Source organism: Triticum aestivum, chromosome 6B (assembly GCF_018294505.1).
Source record: "Triticum aestivum cultivar Chinese Spring chromosome 6B, IWGSC CS RefSeq v2.1, whole genome shotgun sequence".
Taxonomy (NCBI): Eukaryota; Viridiplantae; Streptophyta; class Magnoliopsida; order Poales; family Poaceae; genus Triticum; species Triticum aestivum.
Window position 1 is genome coordinate 90,819,195 of NC_057810.1, and position 21,864 is coordinate 90,841,058.

Consider the following 21,864-nt stretch of genomic DNA (forward strand, 5'->3'; position numbering starts at 1 on the left):
GTTCTAAGGAAAGGTCTACCAAGAATAATAGGACATGAAAGATTGCAATCTATGTCAAGAACGATAAAATCTACAAGCACATAATTCCTATTTGCAACAATAGGAACATCATTGATCATTCCCATAGGTTTCTTAATGGTGGAATCTGCAAGGTGCAAATTTAAAGGGCAATCATCAAAATCATGGAAACCTAGAATATCACATAAAGTTTTCGGAATCGTGGAAACACTATCACCCAAATCATAAAAAGCATAGCACTCATGATCTTTAATTTTAATCTTTATAGTAGGTTCCCTCTCATCATAAAGTTTTCCAGGTACAGAAACTTCCAAATTAAGTTTTCTTCATAAGATTGCATCAAGGCATCAACAATATGTTTAGTAAAAGCTTTATTTTGACTATAAGCATGAGGAGAATTCAACATGAATTGCAACAAGGAAATACAATCTATTAAAGAACAATTATCATAATTAAATTCCTTGAAATCCATAATAGTGGGTTCAATGCTATTTAAAGTCTCGACCTCTCCAATCCCACTTTTACCAAATTTAGCATAAGATCTAAAAACTCCGAATCATTGGGACACCTTTTAACTAAAGTTGACTCATCTCTAGTCCCATCATTATTAAGATTCATATTGCCAAACAAGGATTTAATAGGGGAATCATCAATAACTTTTAGATCTTCATCATTATTTTCATGGAAACTAGAGGAACACGCTTTTACAAAGCAATCTTTCTTAGCACCCAACCTAGCGGTTCTTTCTTTGCACTCATCAATGGAAATTATCATGGCCTTGAGGGACTCATTGATATCATTCTTAGGAGAAGTAGATCTAAGTTTCAAAGAATCAACATCAAGCGAAAGCCTATCGATGTTCCTAGCCAAATCATCAACTTTAAGCAATTTTTCTTCAAGCAAAGTATTAAAATTCTTTTGAGAGATCATAAATTCATTAACGCTATTCTCAAAATTAGAGGGCATCTTTTTAAAATTTCCATAAGAGTTGTTGTAGGAATTTCCATAATTATTAGAGGAATTACTAGGGAATGGTTTAGGATTAAAGTTTCCTCTATACGCGTTGTTACGAAAATTATTCCTACCAACAAAATTCACATCCATAGATTAATTATTGTTCTAAATCAAAGTAGACAAAGGCATGTCATTAGGATCAATAGGAGCACTCTTAGTAGCAAACAATTTCATAAGTTCATCCATCTTTCCACTCAAAACATTAATTTCTTCTATAGCATGCACTTTTTTACTTGTAGATCTTTCAGTGTGCCATTGAGAATAATTAGCCATAATGTTATCAAGGAGTTTAGTAGCTTCTCCTAAGGTGATTTCCATAAATATGAAAGATTTCTAGAAGCAAAATTCAATCCGGCATAAAAATTTTGTATGATCATCCATAAGTTCAAACCATGAGTAGGGCAATTGCGAATCATTAATTTCATTCTTTCCCAAGATTGGACAACATGCTCCTGATCAAGTTGTTTAAAATTCATAATATCGTTCCTAACAGAGATGATCTTAGCGGGAGGAAAATACTTAGAGATAAAAGCATCTTTGCGCTTATTCCAAGAATCAATACTATTTTAAGCAAAGACGAAAACCAAATTTTAGCACGATCTCTATGTGAAAATGGAAATAACTTCAATTTAACAATATCATTATCCGTATCTTTCTTATTTTGCATCTCACACAAATCAACAAAGTTGTTTAGATGGGTAGCGTCATCTTCACTAGGAAGGCCGGCGAATTGATCTTTCATAACAAGATTCAACAAAGCAGCATTGATTTCACAAGATTCAACATCATTAAGAGGAGCAATCGGAGTGCTAAGGAAATCATTATTATTGGTATTGGAAAAGTCACACAATTTGGTATTATCTTGCACCATCGCGACAAGCAATCCAGCACACAAGCAAACAGAAGGGCAAGCGAAAGAGAGAGGAGATTGGGAAAGAGAGGGCGAATAAAACGGCAAGGGTGAAGTGGGGGAGAGGAAAACGAGAGGCAAATGGCAAATAATGTAATGCGGCGGAGATGAGTTTGTGATGGGTACTTGGTATGTCTTGACTTGAGCGAAGACCTCCCCGGCAACAGCGCTAGAAATCCTTTTTGCTATGTCTTGAGCTTGCGTTGGTTTTCCTTGAAGAGGAAAGGGTGATGCAGCAAAGTAGTGTAAGTATTTCCCTCAGTTTTTGAGAACCAAGGTATCAATCCAGTTGGGGGCTCCTCAAAAGTCCCACGCACCTACACAAACAAACAAGAACCTCGCAACCAATGCAATAAAGGGGTTTTCAATCCCTTCACGGCCACTTGCAAAAGTGAGATCTGATAGAGATAATATGATAAGATAAATATTTTTGGTATTTTTATGATATAGATTGGAAAAGTAAAGATGCAAATAAAAGTAGATGGTAAACTTATATGATAAAAGATAGACGCAGGGGCCATAGGTTTCACTAGTGGCTTCTCTCAAGATAGCATAAGTATTACGGTGGGTGAACAAATTACTATCGAGCAATTGATAGAAAAGTGCATAGTTATGAGATTATCTAGGCATGATCATGTATATAGGCATCACGTCTGTGACAAGTAGATCGACTCCTGCCTGCATCTACTACTATTACCCCACACAATGACCGACTCTTGCCTGCATCTAGAGTATTAAGTTCATAAAGAACAGAGTAACACATTAAGAAAGATGACATGATGTAGAGGGATAAACTCATGCAATGTGATATAAAACCCATCTTTTTATCCTTGATGGCAACAATACAATACGTGCCTTGCCGCCCCTGCTGTCACTGGGAAAGGACACCACAAGATTGAACCCAAAGCTAAGCACTTCTCCCGTTGCAAGAAAGATCAATCTAGTAGGCCAAACCAAATTGATAATTCGAAGAGACTTGCAAAGATAACTTAATCACACATAAAAGAATTCAGAGAAGATTCAAATATTTCTCATAGATAAACTTGATCCTAAACCCACAATTCATCGGGTCTCGACAAACACACTGCAAAAAGAGTTACGAATAGATCTCCAAGAAGATCGAGGAGAACTTTGTATTGAGATTCAAAGAGAGAGAAGAAGCCGTCTAGCTAATAACTATGGACCCGAAGGTCTGTGGTAAACTACTCACAACTCATCGGAAGGGCCTTGGAGATGATGTAGAGGCCCTCCGTGGTCGATTCCCCCTCCAGTGGAGCACCGGCGAAGGCTCCAAGATGGGATCTCGTGGATACAGAAGGTTGCGGCGGTGGAATTAGGTTTTCGTGGTGCTCCTGGATGTTTTAGGGGTACGTGGGTATATATAGGAGGAAGAAGTAGGTCGGTGGATGCTCGAGGGGCCCACGAGGGTGGGGGCGCGCCAGGCACCCTTGTGGCCGCCTCCTCTGTTGCTTGACGTCCACTCCAAGTCCCCTGGATGACGTTTCTTCGAAAAAGATTGCTCCCGAAGGTTTCATTCCGTTTAGACTCCGTTTGATATTCCTTTTCTTCGAAACACTGAAATAGGCAAAAAAACAGCAATTCGGGCTGGGCCTCCGGTTAGTAGGTTAGTCTCAAATGACATAGAAGTGTAAAGTAAAGCCCATAAATATCCAAAACGGGTAATATAATAGCATGGAACAATAAAAAAATATAGATATGTGGGAGACGTATCAGCCATTTCTTGTTCTTCTTCAGTACAAGGACTGTGTTGGCAAGCCATTCTGGAAAGAACACCTCCATAATGAAGCCGGCTGCCAGAAGCCGGGCTATTTCTTCACCAACAATTCTTCTCTTCTCCTATTACAGTCGGTGGAGGGGCTGTTTGACTGGTTTTGTATCTGCTCGGACATGTAGCTTATGCTTGGTGAAATCTGTCGGAACACCCAGCATGTCCTTGGGGGACCATGCAAAGATATCCCGATTCTCATGGATGAAATCGACGAGCTCGCTTTCCTATTTGTTGTCCAGGTTTGTTCCTAGAATAGAAAACCTCTCCGGGTGCTCTGGGTCCAGAGGTATCTTCTTTGTTTCCCATGTCGGCTGGAAGGAGCCCTAAGCTTCCGACTCCTTGGGATTGGGTGATAGGTCCAGCTGCTTGCCGGCCATGGCCACAATCTGGTCAAGGATCTTTTTCTCGGCAGCAATCACGAGGGACTCGGCCAGCTGGCTGCTGGCTGCAGCGCAGGCAGAGGATTTCTTGTAGTCTCCGACTATGGTGATGATGCCCTTGGACCTCGTCATCTTCCTCTTGAGATAGGCATAGTGGGGCACAGCCATGAACTTGGCAGGGCAGGTCGGCCAAGTAAAGCGTGGTAAGGGCTCTCCAGATCCACTACCTCAAACCAGACTGCTTCACGGTGGAAGTGATCTTTGTCTTCGAAGAGGACATCTATCTTGATCTTGCCGATTGGTGAGCATGATAGGCCGGGTACGATGCCATGGAAGACGGTCCGACTGGGTGTCGGTGTCAAAACCGGCGGATCTCGTGTAGGGGGTCCCGAACTGTACGTCTAAGGCTAATGGTAATAGGAGGCGGGGGACACGATGTTTACCCAGGTTCGGGCCCTCTCTATGGAGGTAATAACCTACTTCCTGCTTGATTGATCTTGATGATATGAGTATTACAAGAGTTGATCTACTACGAGATCATAGAGGCCAAACCCTAGGAGCTAGCCTATAATTATGATTGTTCTTGTCCTACGTACTAAACCCTCCAGTTTATATAGACACCGGAGGGGGCTAGGGTTACACAGAGTCGGTTACAGAGAAGGGAATCTACATATCTGAATTGCCAAGCTTGCCTTCCACGCAAATGAGAGTCCCACCCGAACATGGGACGAACTCTTCAATCTCGCATCTTCATAATCCAATAGTCCGGCATAAGCATATAGTCTGATTGTCCGAGGACCCCCTAATCTAGGACTCCCTCAGTAGCCCCTGAACCAGGCTTCAATGACGATGAATCCGGCGCGTAGATAGTCTTCGGCATTGCAAGGCGGGTTCCTTCTCCAAATACTCCAAAGTAGATCTTGAACACAAGAATCGTGTCTGGCTCTACAAGACAAATTCCACATAGCACCGCAGAGAGTATAATATTCCATGAGTCTAATCCGCAAACAACTTTTCCATAGCGTGACATCACGTCGCGGCCCAGTTATTATTCGAATGGTTTTTCCATCCTATCACTACACGTTTCGCGAGGTGGTTTCATTGGCACGTCTTGTTGAAGCAGAGATCGTGTCCCCTTATCACGGGATTCTCATCAATACGAGTGTGGGTAACCCAACCGCTCCATTAGTATGACTCATTGGATTAGGCAAGTTCCAAACAGCCGTGCGGAGGATGCTTGACATTCATCCCCTTTATAAAGAGGTCAAGACCCATCATTTTCTTTCCACGCTTGATCCTTCCCTTCCCCCACCTTGAGTTCCAATACCCAAAGCTCAGTCCAATTGCTTCCACTACAAAAAAAGACACATCCGTGACATTTTGGGCCAAACGATTTTTTTTTCTGTCATACATATGACACTTCTATGACGATAATTGTGACAAAACCCGGTATGATCATAGATGTGGTGGGATCCTACTTCTATGACAAAAAATCATGACAGAAAATGGGCTTTTCGTCCTGGGCAGTCCAGAGACGCAGCTGCATGACATTCTTTGGGCCGTCCATGACGGAAAAAACCGTGGTAGAAGCGAGGGGGAGGAAAATTTCGGGGAGTTGCCAGTTACGGTGGGAGGTCGGGGGCGGAGCGATGCGCGTTTCTCTCGTACATACACGCATGTGTGCGAGGCGTTGGCTCTAACTGAAGCCGAGCGAGGCATTGGGCTCTAACTGAACCCGAGCGATTGCACTGCAGGCTACGCGTTACTGAACCCGAGCGATCGATCGATGGCTGTTAACTGAACCCGATGGAGCGATTCCATCGCTACTGCTGCTAACTGAGCCGATCGATGCTGCCTCTGGGATGAACAATGAGCGTTGCGGGGGGTGGGTGGGTTGGATGAACAGTGAGCGGCGGCGTTGCCTCTGGATGAACAGGAACCCATGGTGTGGAGGGCTGGATGAACAGTAGACGGTGGAGGGGTGGCCGTGGAGGGGTGATTGAACAGGACCCTGTGGTGTGGAGGGCTGGATGAACAGCAGCCTGTGGAGGGGTGGTTGAACAGTAGCCGGTGGAGTAGCGCGCGGTGGAGGCTGGATGAACGGGAGCTCGTGGAGGCTGGAGGTGGTCGACGGTAGCCCGTGGAGGCTGGAGGAGGTCGACGGTGGAGATGAACAGTATCCCGTGGAGTCCCGTTTTGCGGTACGCCACACCCCTCCCCCCCCTGTTTCGACCATAGCGCTCCAACACAAGTCTGTTTCGTCCGTTTTGCGGTACGTCACACCCCACCCGATCAACAGGACCCCCGTTTCGACCATAGCGCTCCAACACAAGTCCGTTTATTCCATTTTGTGGTACGCCACACCCCTCCCGATCAATAGGACCCCGTTTCGACCGTAGGAGGTTTGTTTCCTCTGTTTTGCGGTACGCCAGGCCCCTCCCGATCAACAGGACCCCGTTTTGAACGTGAACGGTCGAACACAAGGTCGTTTCCTCCGTTGTGCGGTACGCCATGCCTCGTTTCCATCGCTTGTTCCGTCCAAGCCCTCCCGATGAACACGACCACGCATTCCGTTCCGACCCAGCCGGTTGGCTCCCACGCGTTCCGTTGCCTCCCGATGAACACGATGCATTCCGTTGCCTCCCCATGAACACGATGACGATGTTGTTTCTCCGTTCCGACCCAGCCATGTACATATGCATGAGTAGGCGTTCGAGACCCTGCCCGTATGTACGTACGTGGCCGTATTTTCTTTCTTGCACCCTCTTCGCTGTACGTACATGTACGTGCATGCCTCTACTACGACCAGTATGTACGTACACATTCGCGACCAGAATGACAATGCTACGTACGCTTCGAACAGGTGGGTCCCGACTGTCAGGCACTTCCTTGCCTGCGAAGATGTAGCTGGTGGGTCCCAGCAGTCAGGGGGGCGAATCGTTTTGTTTTGTTTTCTTTTTGCCCGGACGCACTTCCTTGCGTGCAAAGATGTAGCTGGTGGGTCCCAGCAGTCAGGGGGGCGAATCGTTTTTTTTTTGCCCGAACGCACTTCCTTGCGTGCAAGATGTAGCTGGTGGGTCCCAGCAGTCAGGGGGAAACGTTTTTTCGCGAAATACGGTGGCCTGTCCGGTGGGTCCCCGCTGTCAGGTGGAGGAATAATTATTTTGCGCGTAATAAGGAGGCACTTCCTTGCGGCCGCCGTGGACCCAGCTGTCAGCCTCTCCACGCACAGTACTCTTCCGATGGAAGTCGGTCGTTGACCACATTGACCACGGCGGTGGACGACGGCGAGGCCTAGGAAGGGGACGACGCGGAGCCGGGGAAGACGCAGCAGTGGATGCCCACGTGAAGAGGAGTACGAGGGTGAGGTTGTTGTCGCCACAGAATAACAGGGGGTGTGTGTGAGTAGAGGGATGGCCTGGCCAGCGGTGGGAGTAGTAGGGGGCGGTGAGGCCTCCGCAGCATCACAGCCGGCCACGGGAGGCAGGAGCCCGCGGCACGACCGGCGCTGCTTTGGGCGGCTGGAGCACGAAGACCAGAGGTTCAAGAAGCACTACGGCCGTTGGATGGACATCGTACGGTCACTGGAGCTAGAGTCGTTCATATTGACTAAGTTGACAAAGCCCTCCGCCCCCGTAAACTTAGTAGGCCCACAAGTCAGCCTCCCACCAAGGTGAGTCCCAGCTAGCAGGGGGAGTATTCATTTTTTGTGCGTAATAAGGAGGCATTTCCGGTGGGTCCGAGCTGACAGCGGGGGGAACGTTTTTGTCGCGAAATACAGAGACCCTTCTGGTGGGTCCCAGCTATCAGGTGGAGGAATCATTATTTTGCGCGTAATAAGGAGGCATTTTCTTGTGTGGGCCCCTACTATCAGCCTCTTCCGATGGCCGTTGTTTCTTGACCATGTTGACCTCGCCGCACCGAGAGCACAAACGCGCTGGACGAGGGCGGGGCCCAGGAAGAGAACCACCCGGAGCCGGCGAAGCCACCACAATGGATGCCCACGCTGAGGGAAGAACGAGCACTGACTGGTCGGCTGCGGGGTGAGGTTGACGTCGCCGGAAAATAACAGGATGTGTGGGTGGTTAGAGGGATGGCCTGGCGGCAGCACAGCCAGCCATCGGAGGAGGGAGCAGGCAGTCCCACCGGCGCTGGTTTGGGCGGCTTGAGCAGGAAGATCAGAGATTGAAGAAGCACGACGGCCATTGGATGGACATCCAACAGTCACTGTTGTGTGTTGACTAAGTTGACAAAGCCTTGCGTACGCGTCAAAAAAAATTAGGACAGCGTCATCGTCAACCTAGTAGGCCCAGAAGTCAGCCTCCAAATCTGTGGAAAATAGCATACAGCCCATTAGCCATTATTTTCAATAATTTACAGCCCATTTGCTAATTCTTAAGGATATTTGAAGCTCATATTCTTTTTATTAGCATTACAGACCATATATTCTGGGCACTGCTAAAAAATTCAACGAAATTTTGCATATTTCAGTGGGGTCCGAACTCTTTTAATCATGAAATTTCGAGTCACGTTAAAAATAGTTTTCAAAAAATTATATCAAAATAAAATTCAAAAAACAATTCTTCGCAAAAAAATGAATGAAATTTAGAATTTTAACTAGCAAGATGCCCGTTCGTTGCACAGAACATGAAGATGCATTTGTATGATTAGTTTATCTTGTGGGTGAAAAGATGATATTTTAATGTAATTGCCAGTTGGCTTTGGTTTTTATAAGAGTAGAGAGTAGAGACATCCTGAAAAAATGATATTTTAATGCAATTGCCGGTTGGGTTTGGTTCAAAAATTTACAGCCCATTTCTTACAACTTATAGCTCGTTTTCTGGGGAAGCCCATTTCTTATCCCTCCTCGTCTTGAAAGATTTGCAGCCCAGCAGGGCTGAGAAAAGCAAGTAGGCCTCGGTTTTGGTATTCTCCAAAAAAAAGAACTGGGCTAGCCAATTTCAGAAAGAAAAAAAATATCAACTGGGCTCGTCATGTGCTTAATAAAGGCGTAAGCGTGGGCTAGACGGGCCACAGCCCCCGCACAGCGTGCAGTTGAGCTCCGTCTCTGAAACAGAAAAACAACTGGGCGAGCTGTTGGGTCCCTGGTGTTATCCGCTCGTTGTGTAATTTTCTCGTTTATTGACTACATTGACAATGGCTTGGAACCTAGTTGTCAAACAATTAGGAGGAAGTATTGTTTTGGCTTGTAATAACGAGGCACCTGCTTGCGAAATGCAATGACCTTGGTGGGTCCCTACTGTCAGCCTCTCCACGTACAGTCATCTCCTGATTCCTCTTGGTTGTTGACCATGTTGACAACACCAAACGGCGGCGAGCACAGCGAACTAACCAAGGCGGAGAACGACGGCAAGGCCTCGGACGGGAACGAACAACAGCCATGAAAGGTGCGGCAGTGTAGTGGCAGGTTGAGGGGAGTACGCGGGCAACAACATGCAAGTCAAGCATACGAATGGTACAAAAAGCCCAAGGATTAATTGTTCATCAAATTTTTAGACAAAACCCAGATTGAACATGACAGTAACATCTAACCCAACCACTCTTTTTTGCAGTCACAAACAAATGGAAAGGTTTGATCCATAAAATCAACATCCTGTGCAAAAAAAATTATTTTAGGATGTCTACAACTTGTTGTAAATAGAAGCCGAGCACGTTTAGAAGCCCATTTGTCCACCTGAAACTTCTTTTTTTGTTGTTCAACATGTTCGTCTGTGAGAAATCTCTTGCTGTAAAAATTAAGCCTCATGGACAATAGTAACCTCGCATTCAACAGGAAGAATGTGACAAAGCTTCTGTTTGCCTGGTTGGATGCATATCGTCCCATCGTTATTGTCCTCAAATGAATGTCATGAGAACTGAGAAAATCCTTGTGCTTATTACGCTAATGATTGGTTATATGTTTTTGTCCATGTGGTTCTGCCTAAGTAGACATGAAGATTGAAAACAGTTAAGGTCTGAAAAAAGAGTATGTCGAAAGAACGACAGCTGAACAGTTAATTCTAGTACAGTATATACGGGCTTTCAATGTGCATGAAATCATCACCTCTATGTATAAATTCTCCAGAGATCGAAAGCATCACAGCAAGCCAATAATTATGTCCAGATCAAAACTATACATTCTGATATATATGATCTTGACAGAATCCAGCAGCATTGATAGGCTATCAATGGACGAACTCTTCGTTAAGCATATAACATAATATTAGTACCCAAAGTGTACTCAAAGATGATATAAAACTTATGCGCATAAACGAAAAATGGAGCATATGATTACAAATGTGTAGATGATAATATACGGTACCTGAAAAGGTGAGGAGCCAAACACCAACTCCTTGTGATTATTAAACGGGTCACGAATTACACCCAAGGTCTCTAGTTTGGGCGCAGAGACGACAGTTATTTCTGAAGGAGTAGAACAATTATGAAGGAGCAACCTTTCAAGTGAAGGGGCATCTTCGATGATGAGCTGCTGTCCTTCAAAACAAATTCCAATGCTTTTAAGGTGAGGCGACTTTATTTGGAGACAACTAATACCGATTTCTATTCCCAAAACAATAAGCAAGCACTCTAGGGCATGGCAACTAGAGTGGATGATGTTGTGCAGTGAGGCCTCCGACAGATAAACCACCACAAGCGAAAGTTTTTTTTAGCAGTGGGAGTCGAAGCATTTGTACCAGATCGTCTGGTAGATGGCACCGGGTGAAGGTGGCGGTGTGGAGAGAGGAGGAAAACCGCGAGATGGAAAACGGTGGTGTGGGCACGAATTCTTGGTATGTTCGTGGTATGAAACTTTCGTGGTAATGGTAGAACTCAAGCTGCTGGAGTTTTCCAAATTCAGGGGATGTCAGCAAAGCGTCCACCTTGCCGGGTATGGACAGAAGGTAGCTTGTCGGGATGCAGAGGTATTGAACGGGGCCCTGCTGGTGAGAAGAGACGATGGCTCTGATGAGATCAAATTTAGGAAGGACAGATATCTGATGACAGTCGAGATTGAGGGGCGCGGTGCGCCATAGAGGGCGCCACCAAGTTGAGAGGACTTGTGTGCGGCAGCAATCCTTGGTGGGGAGAAGCGAGATGATCTCCTCAAAGATGACGTCTGGGAGATCGCTGATGTGGTCCACCAGAGATTCTACCGGTTCCTCAGATCCGGGTGGGGGGGGGCTCGCTGCTTCTCCCCGTGCTACCGGGTGCGGGATCGACAACCGGTGTCGCCGCTGGCGGGAGCCTCATCTTCTTGGCGCTGGGGCCAGCCGACTCCATTTTCCTTGTGGGCGTCGCGCCGAGCTCACGGGTTTGAGCAGAGTAGCCAGAGACGAGACTAGTGCCAGTGCGAGTGGGGAAGAAGGAGGGCTGGGGATTTCTGTAGGAGTGGAAGAAGAGGAGCAGGCGTTTTCTGTACGAGTGAGTAAGAAGGTGAGTGGGGTTTTCTGGACAAGTGAGGAAGATTGGGAGCGGGGAGAATTGGGTGGGGAGACGGAAGCGGGAGAGCGAGCTATTCGTGTTTATAAGGCACGTTGTACTAACTACTCGCTTTTTCCCAAGAACCGCTCTCTTCTTTTGCGTTGCTGCATGACTGGCCATGCATGCAGGATGCATATGCCCGCCGGCAACTGCATGCGCCTGGTTTGTTACTAGGCCTATTTAATAGGGTGGTTATGGAGTAAATTAAGGAGATTTATTTTCTCTGTGTGCATCCACCAAATTAGAGGATGCGGTACTGGATGCAGACACTCATATTAAACTAACATTCAGAAGAACAAAAGTTCAGCATGTCTATGCATCTCAATGATTCACCATACTATAACCAATATACAAAACTGTGAGAAGGTGTGGAAATAAAGAAAATCGGTCAATGCTTCTCTGAGCAAAGGGCCTCCCTGCGCACGCATTAATTTCCTGGGCATGCTTGTTTCTTCTCAATGTTGCGAGCACTTTGAGCATGTTGGCAATTGCACGTATAGCTATCTAGCTGCCTCATCTTGCAATTGATGCTGACACATTTGCAGCAAACACATGAGGCAATAGAGATGACTCAACATGGGTTCATATTGTGCAGTTCCCCTGATATCCTATTCATTGTCCTAAATCTAAAAAGATAGGAAAACAGTAGCTATACTTAAACGGTGTTGCAAAACAGTAGCACATATCAATAGCTCAACATGACAAAACACGATCATCTGGACGAAGGGGATACTGACCTGCCTGAGGAATATTACATATAATTTCATAAATCCTTGGTTGATTTCCACCTTCGACTGCACTGCTTGTTTGCTCCTCCAGACATGACAGGATCGTTCCACACTGCATTCAGCAAGTCAACGTACGAATAAGCTAATTTCATCTTGCGGTGGTGATTGTACCTAGTTACGAATGTAGGAATACCTAGAGCACCATGAGGTAAGCTGACAGCAGGTTGATGTAGCCATATAAATTTTGTGCGGTGCTACCAAAATTGAGGTTTGTATCCCTTCCCGTTATGAGAATTCTTCTTGAAGTTGGTAGAATGTGATGGCTTGTTCTTTGCATCAAACTTGCCTTTCCCCTGAGATTTGTTCTTGTTGTTTTGGGGCTGGTTGGGCTGGAAGTTCTTCTCGTGTACCATGTGGGCACTAGAAGCTCCCTCGGCGACCCGAGCATGTGTGTCTTTTGCTCTCGCCTTCTCCTCAAAATCAAGAGTTCTAATGAGATCCAAAACAGAAAACTCATGTCTCTTGTTTTTTAGAGAAGTAGCAAAATCGTTCCACGAAGGTGGAAGCTTGGCAATGATGGTCCCAGCAACAAATTTGTCCGGCAACACACACTTAAAGTACTAAAGTTCCTTAGAGAGTGACTGTATCTCATGAGTCTGCTGAACAACAGAGCGCTCATCAGTCATCTTGTAGTCACAGAATTGCTCCATGATGTACAACTCGTTGCCAGCGCCCAAGGGCCCAAACGTGGCCTCGAGCATAGCCCACATGTCTTTGCCGCTGTCAAACAACATATACGAATCCACAATGGAATCGTCAAGAACACTCAGGAGGGCGGCTTTGAAGAGGGTATCCATGTTCTGAAAAGCTTCCTGCTGTGTAGGATTAAGATCGCCCTCAGGCTTACCCTTAGTGGCGTCATAGCAGCACATGATCTGAAACCAATATACTGCTCTTGTGCGCCACCTTTTATATTGCACCCCCTTAAAAGTAGGCGGCTTCAAAAGCACAGCAAAACAACTCAGAGTAAATTGCCTGTGATCAGGTTTATGGATTGGATTGTTGAATATATGAGCAATTTAGTATGAGATTTAACCCGAATCAACAGTAAATAGATCATGACGACAATTGCAAACATCAAAGTAATGATGCGGACTAAACTAGGAGGACAGAATCACATACTATATAGCGGGAGCATAACCGATGTGGTTGATGTTATCACTCATGTCATTGATGAAGAGGTTACTGAGGTCGGGGAAGAAGGCTGTCGTTGAGGAAGTCGTCGCTGGCAGCCGTCACAGCAGTGTGCTCCCCAAAAACCTGATCGCCCCTCTCCCGTACAGGATCACGAAAGGCGGGGTTCGGAGGACTGTTGTCCCTTCTTGCGGTGCACGCCAGAAGGAGGGCTGGAGAAGAATTGCGTGGCGGTGCTAAGATCTGGAACGGTGCGAAACCATATGATACAACGGCGGCTAGGGTAGAGCATGTCAGGTTGGAGTATAATAGTAGGCCTTTGGCCCCCAAACCCCACGTCCAAGTCAATAATAGCTCAAAAAATCAATAATAGCCCCACCAAGGTTTGTCTCAAGAAAAAAACGAAGTAATTAAGGCATCCGTTAGTCCCTTTAGTATAAATACAATATCATTAATAATAGCCCCACCTTTTGTCTCACAAATTAGAGTATGTTGGAGTACAACCGGCTACACGTTTACAATCCGCTTCTCTTCTCTCTCCTTCAACTAAGCAGAAATACTATATTTAAATACTTATAACCTGCTTAGGGCATCTCCAACAGCTGTAAGATAGGTGTTGGTAAATTTGCCACGTAGGACATAGTGATGATGTGGAATGTAATAAATGTGGAGAGAGAGCAAAGTTGTATGTAGAATAACCAACAACCTTTGCACAATCTCCAAGGTGAAATATTAGCAATCACATTTATTTTCTCATCATCTATTGGATAGCTTAGATACAATTTATTGGAGTAGTTGTATGATAGCTTGTTGGTTGATGACATGGACATTTTACCAACAAGACTAACATACAATCTATTGGAGATGCCCTTATGTCATCTAATTATAGTAGTACTTGCTCTAACCGTTACTATCCATTGTGTAGTCTGAAATGTCGGGCGTGCAGCGGGCGGTGCCCTCGGTCGGCGTGCCGCTTCAACGGCGGAAGCAGTGAGAGGTCGCGTCGCCCTGACTTGCCATCAATGTGGAGCGGCGGGCTCAGCTGGCGCCGGGTGGGAAGCGCGCGCGGGAGGGGGGGTTTGTTGGGCCAAGAAGGTGAGAAGCCAACTTGGGATCGGTCCGGACGGGGAAATATCATGTGCTCCCATACTCTGCATATGATACTAGTGTATGTTACTACTCCCTCCTTTCCGGTTTATAGAGATGTTTAGAGTAACATAGTAATATGTTACAGTACAAGTTACTCCCCACTATGACCAGCCTTGGCCTCTCAAAGTGCTCCACCATGTATAGCTGCTAAGCCTGCCACGTAGGCATAAAATATGATGTGGCACCAATAAAGTAAGCACCTATGCATTGAACACTTGAGTTACTAAGCCATTTAATGCACTTAGCACCTCATCTAAAGAGCATTAATAGTATAGCCAGCTGCTGGCTATAAGCCTACAGCCCATCTTATAGTCAACATGTACTACAAAGTGCCTAGGAGCATGTGCTAGAGCTGGCTCTTCACAAAGAGCCCGCTTACCTTCTCTCTCCTTTTCTCTTTCCTCCAACTAAGCAGAAATATACTACTGTTTACTCCCTCCCTTCCGGTTTATAGGGCTCAAATCTTGAATCTCATCAACCAAGGCATTTTGTGAGTGGAGGAATGTATCTCGTACATTACAAAACTACCCAATTAAACTCATGCATTAATTTAAATTAATTACAGTGCATGCATGCTTGGCCACTAGATGAGTAGGAACATTACATGCATTGGTGTGTTCCTTTTTAATTCTTGCATGCAAAGATTTAATGTGCATTGGAAACTAAAAATGAGATGGAGATGACCCCTCTAAATTGGAAAAACAAAAAAGTTGAGATAAGCCTTATAAACCGGAAAGGAGGGAGTATTCCTTATAGCCCGCTGACTCAGCTCTTTTGTACTTGCTCTAAGCACATCTAAGCACTTCCTAGCACCCCCTTGACCGTGGACCTTGACAGTGTACGTCACCTTGTGTCTCATAATTTTCCTCGTCATCATCTGAGTCCTAGAAGATCTCACCCACATCATCATTAGCATGCAGCCGCCTTGATAGACAATGTGCACAGAAGGAGTAGAGGTGACTAGGGATGCACCACCACCACGTCGTGGGCACTCCGTATGTGCTCGTGTGCATGCAGCATGCATGTTTTTCCATCGGTGCTAGCTCTAAGGCCGAGGCTGTGGTCGTCTTCTTCTCCGACTAGTAGTTGAGCAACGACGGCAAAGAGGTGCTGCAAGAGATGCGTATGCGCCATTGCGTCCGAGCTTCGCCGTAGCACGACAAACCGGACGTCGCCGCGGATGGTGCACGCCTCCATGCAGCCGAGTGTGTGCACATGCATGTGTTATTCACGTGCATTTTGTGGCCGAGCGTGTGTGCGTGCACGTCTTGTGTACGTGCGTTGTCTGCTCCATGTTGTGCGCGTATGTGCATGAGTTGGATTGGATGGAGTTAGTGCTTTCGCTTGTGTACATATTTTAGAGTGTAGATTCACTCATTTTGTTTCGTATGTAGTCCCTTATTGAAATATCTAAAAAGACTTATATTTGGGAATGGAGGGAGTATAAAACATCTTCAACTTAGCATCCTGATGTACCGTTTCTAGTGGTTAGTGAAAAGTTCATGTTCTTTTAGTTGTTTATAGGTGGGCAAACGGCAAAAAACAGGGGAAAACGCGCAAGGTTCTTTGCAGACGCTCCACCGTGAGGTTACTTGCTCCTCCTCGGTCGTTGGGAATCTATGCTCTTCAACTCTTTTCTTTTACGTGAGCTTTGTTCATCCTTTTCCCAACACACGAGACATCTAGCATCAAGGTGCACGTGTCATGCAAGAAAATGGAGATAATCAGATAAGTAGTGCGTAAGTGAGTTGTGTGGGGGGAAAGCGGGGGGAAACCCTTTTCCGTAAGTGAGTCGTGCACTTCGATGGCACCTACGCAATATTTTTTTCTCCTCGATGGCACGTGAATGGCACGTGAATAGTGCACGTACTCAACGACGGAGCACGGGATGGTAGAAATGACATGGTCAGCCCTTTTTTGGAGAGAGTACATACTACTAGTAAATAACTTTGATGTGTCCCATCAACTCGCAAAACAATGAGAAGCTTGATTACGCCTTCTCCCTCGCCAACGCGTGCGCGGTGCCTTGCAGCACGAGGAGAAACTTTTGCTTACAAGCGGTGGACGTGCAGCAGTTCATTTGGTGTCAGATTGCCAGAAGAACTACTGTAGAATCTCACCTACTAACCTTAGGCTAGGCGTAGTGGGAGTAACATAAGTAGAGGTACCTCCTTTTTTTATTCTAGAAACAACCACACGCGAATATCAAGGTGCTGGTTACGTAGAACAAATTTCCTGTAGTCCGTGCTCGGCTCTCCTCTATCTCTCTTCTCAGCTAGCCAGCGGACGCGCGGAGCCCATCATCTGTTTGCTCACATGCGGCCCCACATGTCAGTGAAAACGCAAGAGGACCCACTGAACCTGCACATCTTTCACCTCGACGTGCTGGTGATGAAAAACAAATCCAAGAAAGATCTTCGGTGGCCGCTTTTGGAGTTACTCAAGAGTAGTAAGATTCTATTTACAGTTTAACCCAAGATGCACATCTCGTGGCTTCAACTTATCAACTACCACTCTATTTTCTTTCATGACACAACCTGGATGTTGGATGTCCCACGTGTCGGCAAAAGGAGGAAGAACCCGACCAAATCTTCGGTTGTGCTCTCGGATTAGACTAGTTGTGCTAACTTTAAAAATTTATTGTGTACTCCCTCCGTTCCAAAATACTTGACTTCCATTTGTCCAAAAATGGATGTGCCTATATACTAAAACACGTCTAGATACATATATATTTTGACAAATACTACCTCCGTCCGGGTTTATTGGTCCCCATTATATTTCGTGCCAAATTTTGACCATAGATTAAACTAACAAAATGTTTACGCATGTCACCAAACATTATATTTTTGAAAACTATGTTCAAATACGAATCCAATGAGATAATTTTTCTTGACATGCATTAACATTTTGTTAGTTAAATCTTTAGTCAAAATTTGACACAAACTACAAAGGGGACCTATATACCAGGACGGAGGTAGTAGAACGGAGGGAGTAGAATGGATGCAAGTTTTTGTATTGGGAAGAAGAGTACATCCATATATTGATAGAGCATTGGAGTTGGCCTTACAAGTGGGACCGCAGTTGAGGAAACCGACTATCGGCAAACCCCCACCTCGCCCACCGCGTGATGGCTGAGTTAGAGAAACGATGAGGTTGAAGAGATTGCTCTAGCACGGACTCCAAGAAATATGGTGCCAGATGGAAGTCGTGCTGGTGGCGTGTGCCGTACTCCTGGACGTGAATGCTTGTTCTGGCCCATGCCACCCTACTACTCCTACTACTTACTATATAGTACTACTAGTATCGAGGATTCGAGGTGCTGGTTACGTAGTACAATATGGCTACAATAAAAAACCTGCACGATGCACGAAGCATGTGAAGCTAGTACAAATAGTGTACTACTATTGTTGATGATTGGCCTCATCCAATAACCTATTGCAATACATTTCATCGGAATTAGTTGCCAGGCGCCAACGAGTATATGGGCGCTGCTCGTCCTCATGCTCGTGATCATCACCATCGTCATCTCCCCCTTGGTTATAAAAATTTTCAAGTATAGGTGGTGGAATTTTCACAAGACCTTGGAAACACAAGAAGAAGGTTAATTAGAGCATCTCCAATAGCTTGTCTATATGGATGTCTATACTCGTTTTCCATGACATGAGCCCAAAATAGGCGTCCAACAGCTTGTCTATATGGTTGTCCAAATATACACATCCTCTAAATCGACCTCGACAATGTCCAAGTCTGGATAATGTGAATGCGTTGTCTAAACTCAGTTGTAGTCATGATTTCTTCCTCTCCCCAACAACGGCCCACCTGTCATGGTCCTTGTATATATATATAGACGTTCTGATGCAAAACTGGATGTGTATATGAGGGAATCTTTTTAGACCATTGTCTATATGAATGTATAGACATCCAAATATACACATGCTATGGAGATGCTCTTAGTAAAGGGAAACTTGCTAACCCACATGCATGTGGATGAAACAATTATAATTACGATGGAAGACAAACGTACCGAAATCATAACGATTCCATGCAAAAACAGTGCCACGAGTGGTGGCAGCAAACACAAGGCCCTCGTATTCAATTGCATCACAGTACTCATCCGTGTACAGAAACTGATTTTTGAGCAATGTCCATTGAGTCAAACCAGCAACGACAGCAACAAGCTTGGTGACTGACTTCATAGTTGTTGTAATTCCAAGAGCGGGTGGGAACTCGAGAAATTGCTATCTTCCATAGAAGACAGTCACCATGATTGTATTTGAACGTGTGTACAATACCAGTGTGCTCAACCTCTAGGCAGTCTGCTGAGATTTTTGGAAGTGGAACCCGGTCACGAGTGTACACATTCACAAGTTCCCACTCGCAGTTGGACCCAATGTAAACAACCCAATCTCCATTTGAGCCTGCCCAGGCCTTGCCCTCAAGCGATGGCATCTTAACATCATACATATCATTATCAAGCGGCATCAACTTGCACAGGGCGAGGCCTCCGTCGTGACGGCGCCGGTCATCAGGGTCATGGCGAAGAAGATAGGGGAGATCAAACCGTTCCTTGACTCTTGGGTTCCTTGTAATGATGTTATTAGTTGAGTCAAGAATGGGCTTGAACGAACCTGCCATGCTATCCGAGGTGATGATGTCGCACCGATCAATGAGTTCCTTCACGATGTCATCTTTCAGATCGGGGCAAGAATAACGGGGTCGTTTTTGTCCTGTTCCCTCCATGGAGAAGACGATCGAACAATGGCAGAAGAAAGCGTGAAGAGCTGAAGGAAAATGGAGGAGGGAGAGGAAGAGCGTGCGACAGCAGTTCCGAATCGAGAGGGAAAGGCGAAGCGTCGGTGGACGATTGCCAGTTTGCCACGGTTCACGAAGGGGCACCCCGGCCTACACGTCGGTTCGAAAATACTCCTACTACTCGTCGTCGTCTCACTGATATGTTGGAACGGTACCACATGTCAATGAAACATGGTGTGTAATTTCTCGTGCAAAATGCGATCTGGCCGCTTTGGCCCGAAGTGCCGCATTAGTAAAAAAAATTGAAAGTTTACCACATTAGTTATCGACTTTTATTTTTTTTAACATGCAATCTGAATGGATAGCTCATGCGGTCATCACACGTGAGCGGATATAGTGATGGTTGATTCGCCCGAGCAACTTTACTGTGGGAATATGGGAGTACCAGCGGATTCAAGGAACAGAGAAATGATGGTTGCTTCGTCCGAGCAACTTACTGTGGCGAAGGTGGGGCTTTGTGATTTGACTTCTCACTAGTCATTACTACTGCGGCGCAACGACCGGGGTCAATCTTTCCCTAAAGTTGTGATGTGCACTCAATATTGATGCATGGCAGGTGGAGCCGGATGAAGGATGTCGAACATGTCGACAAAATGAAGTTGAATTGTTTCTGGCATTGCTATCAATCCTTCAGGATTTGTTTATATGTACGCATAATTTTGATGAAATTGTACTGTGATGCTATGAAGGTTTCAACTCTACTTCCCGCAGGAAAAAAAGTTTCAACTTAGGATTCATGTGTCTTGCCTCGAGATTATCTCGTTACAACATTCCATCAAATACAAATGAAACTACCAAGGCTAATGCATCTCAATGGTTCGCAGATCAGCACCAATATTCACATCACAACTGAAGACAAAGTTGTGAGAAGGTGTACAAATAAAGAAAAAAATATAATTGATCGATGTTGTTCGTAGGCATGGCTCTATTTCCTTGGCACAGTGTTCATTGCTTGGTAGCTAGTTTCACCCAGCTCTGTAGCCAAAAAAGAGGTGTATGAAGGACACCACAATCCGATCATTTTGTGCAGCTCCACTAAAATCGAGCGGACCATCCCTGTTTGCAAAGATATCTAGTCAGTGTGATTACAATAATAGTGGAACTACATGATGAAACATAACACACATAAATAGAAGCCGGTCACCTCTATGATCTCTCTTTAGGACTAACTTCTTGTCGGAGAAGATTAGGCACGGAGTTGGATGAGGAGGATAGCAAAACCAATCTCCCTTTCCGCAGTCCCACAGAAATGTAAAAACGTTGCCCGTGTGACATTTTGGCGGAACTGCACAAAACACTCTTCAGAAAAGTGATTTGTGCAGTTCACCAAAAGGTCGCAATAGCAATGAGGTGAAAATGGATACCCCTGTTTGCAAAAGGAGGTCGAAAGGAAACAATTACTGCCCAATAACACGAGTTGAAGACACATACGCCGACAAAAAAGAAGCATGTTCCATGTAAAAAGGGAAAGATAGCACATGGTGGTTTATCAAAAATGGTTTGAGGACGAGATTGCAAGATGGAAAGTACGCCGACCGAGATACGATTTAAGCAAACAACTAAAGAAGATCCACATGCAGCAATGTGGGAAGATGGGCAGTGGAGCAAGGCCGAAGGAAGCTGTACCTGAGGGTCGTCGGGATGTTACTAGGAGGGCGCCGGCGGCCGGGATCTTCTCATACTGCGGCAGCGAGCAAGTGGCGAAGGCCCTACCGCGCCAGAGCTTGGTCAGAGAGAACGGCGGGTACCGCAGATCGGGACGAGCTGCTTCAACACCATCGAACGGAGAGAAGATGCACATCCTCCCTTTCCGCCGGCGGATGGGATGCGGCCGGATCACTGACCAATGCTGAGAGAGAGAGGCCACGGCGGCCTTGTGTGAGATTGTGTGACGAGACTCATGAGAGACAAATCCATTTTTCCATTTTCCCCATGGCAATCGTTTTATATTCTAGGCGTGGTACCCGACCCTCCTTCGAGTAAACAACCGCTACACGCGTCAAATTATCACGTGGGCTGCCTTTTCGTACAGAAACGAACTCCACCGTGTACCCGCGCGGGTGTGGCCGGGAACGAGACGTGAGTACGTGTGTTCTGCATGCACTTCTTCTTTAGGTGCAGGTACGTACGTGGGTGGGTGTGAGAGAGATGGTTTGTGCGAAACAGAGGCAATGTGTTGATGATATTTCAATCAGAAAAACTTAACATATGCAATGTGTGTGAAATGGAGTCATGGACGTGAGATATCGATAGAATTGAAAACAGGGATGAAGTGTGTGGCTGTGCGATCGATAAAGAGTTCCGTCGAATTTGTGTTTGCCCACGTCAAAGATACAGGGCGGCTGGCCTACTGGAATTTGAGAGGGTAGAGGTGCAGTTCTTCTCCGT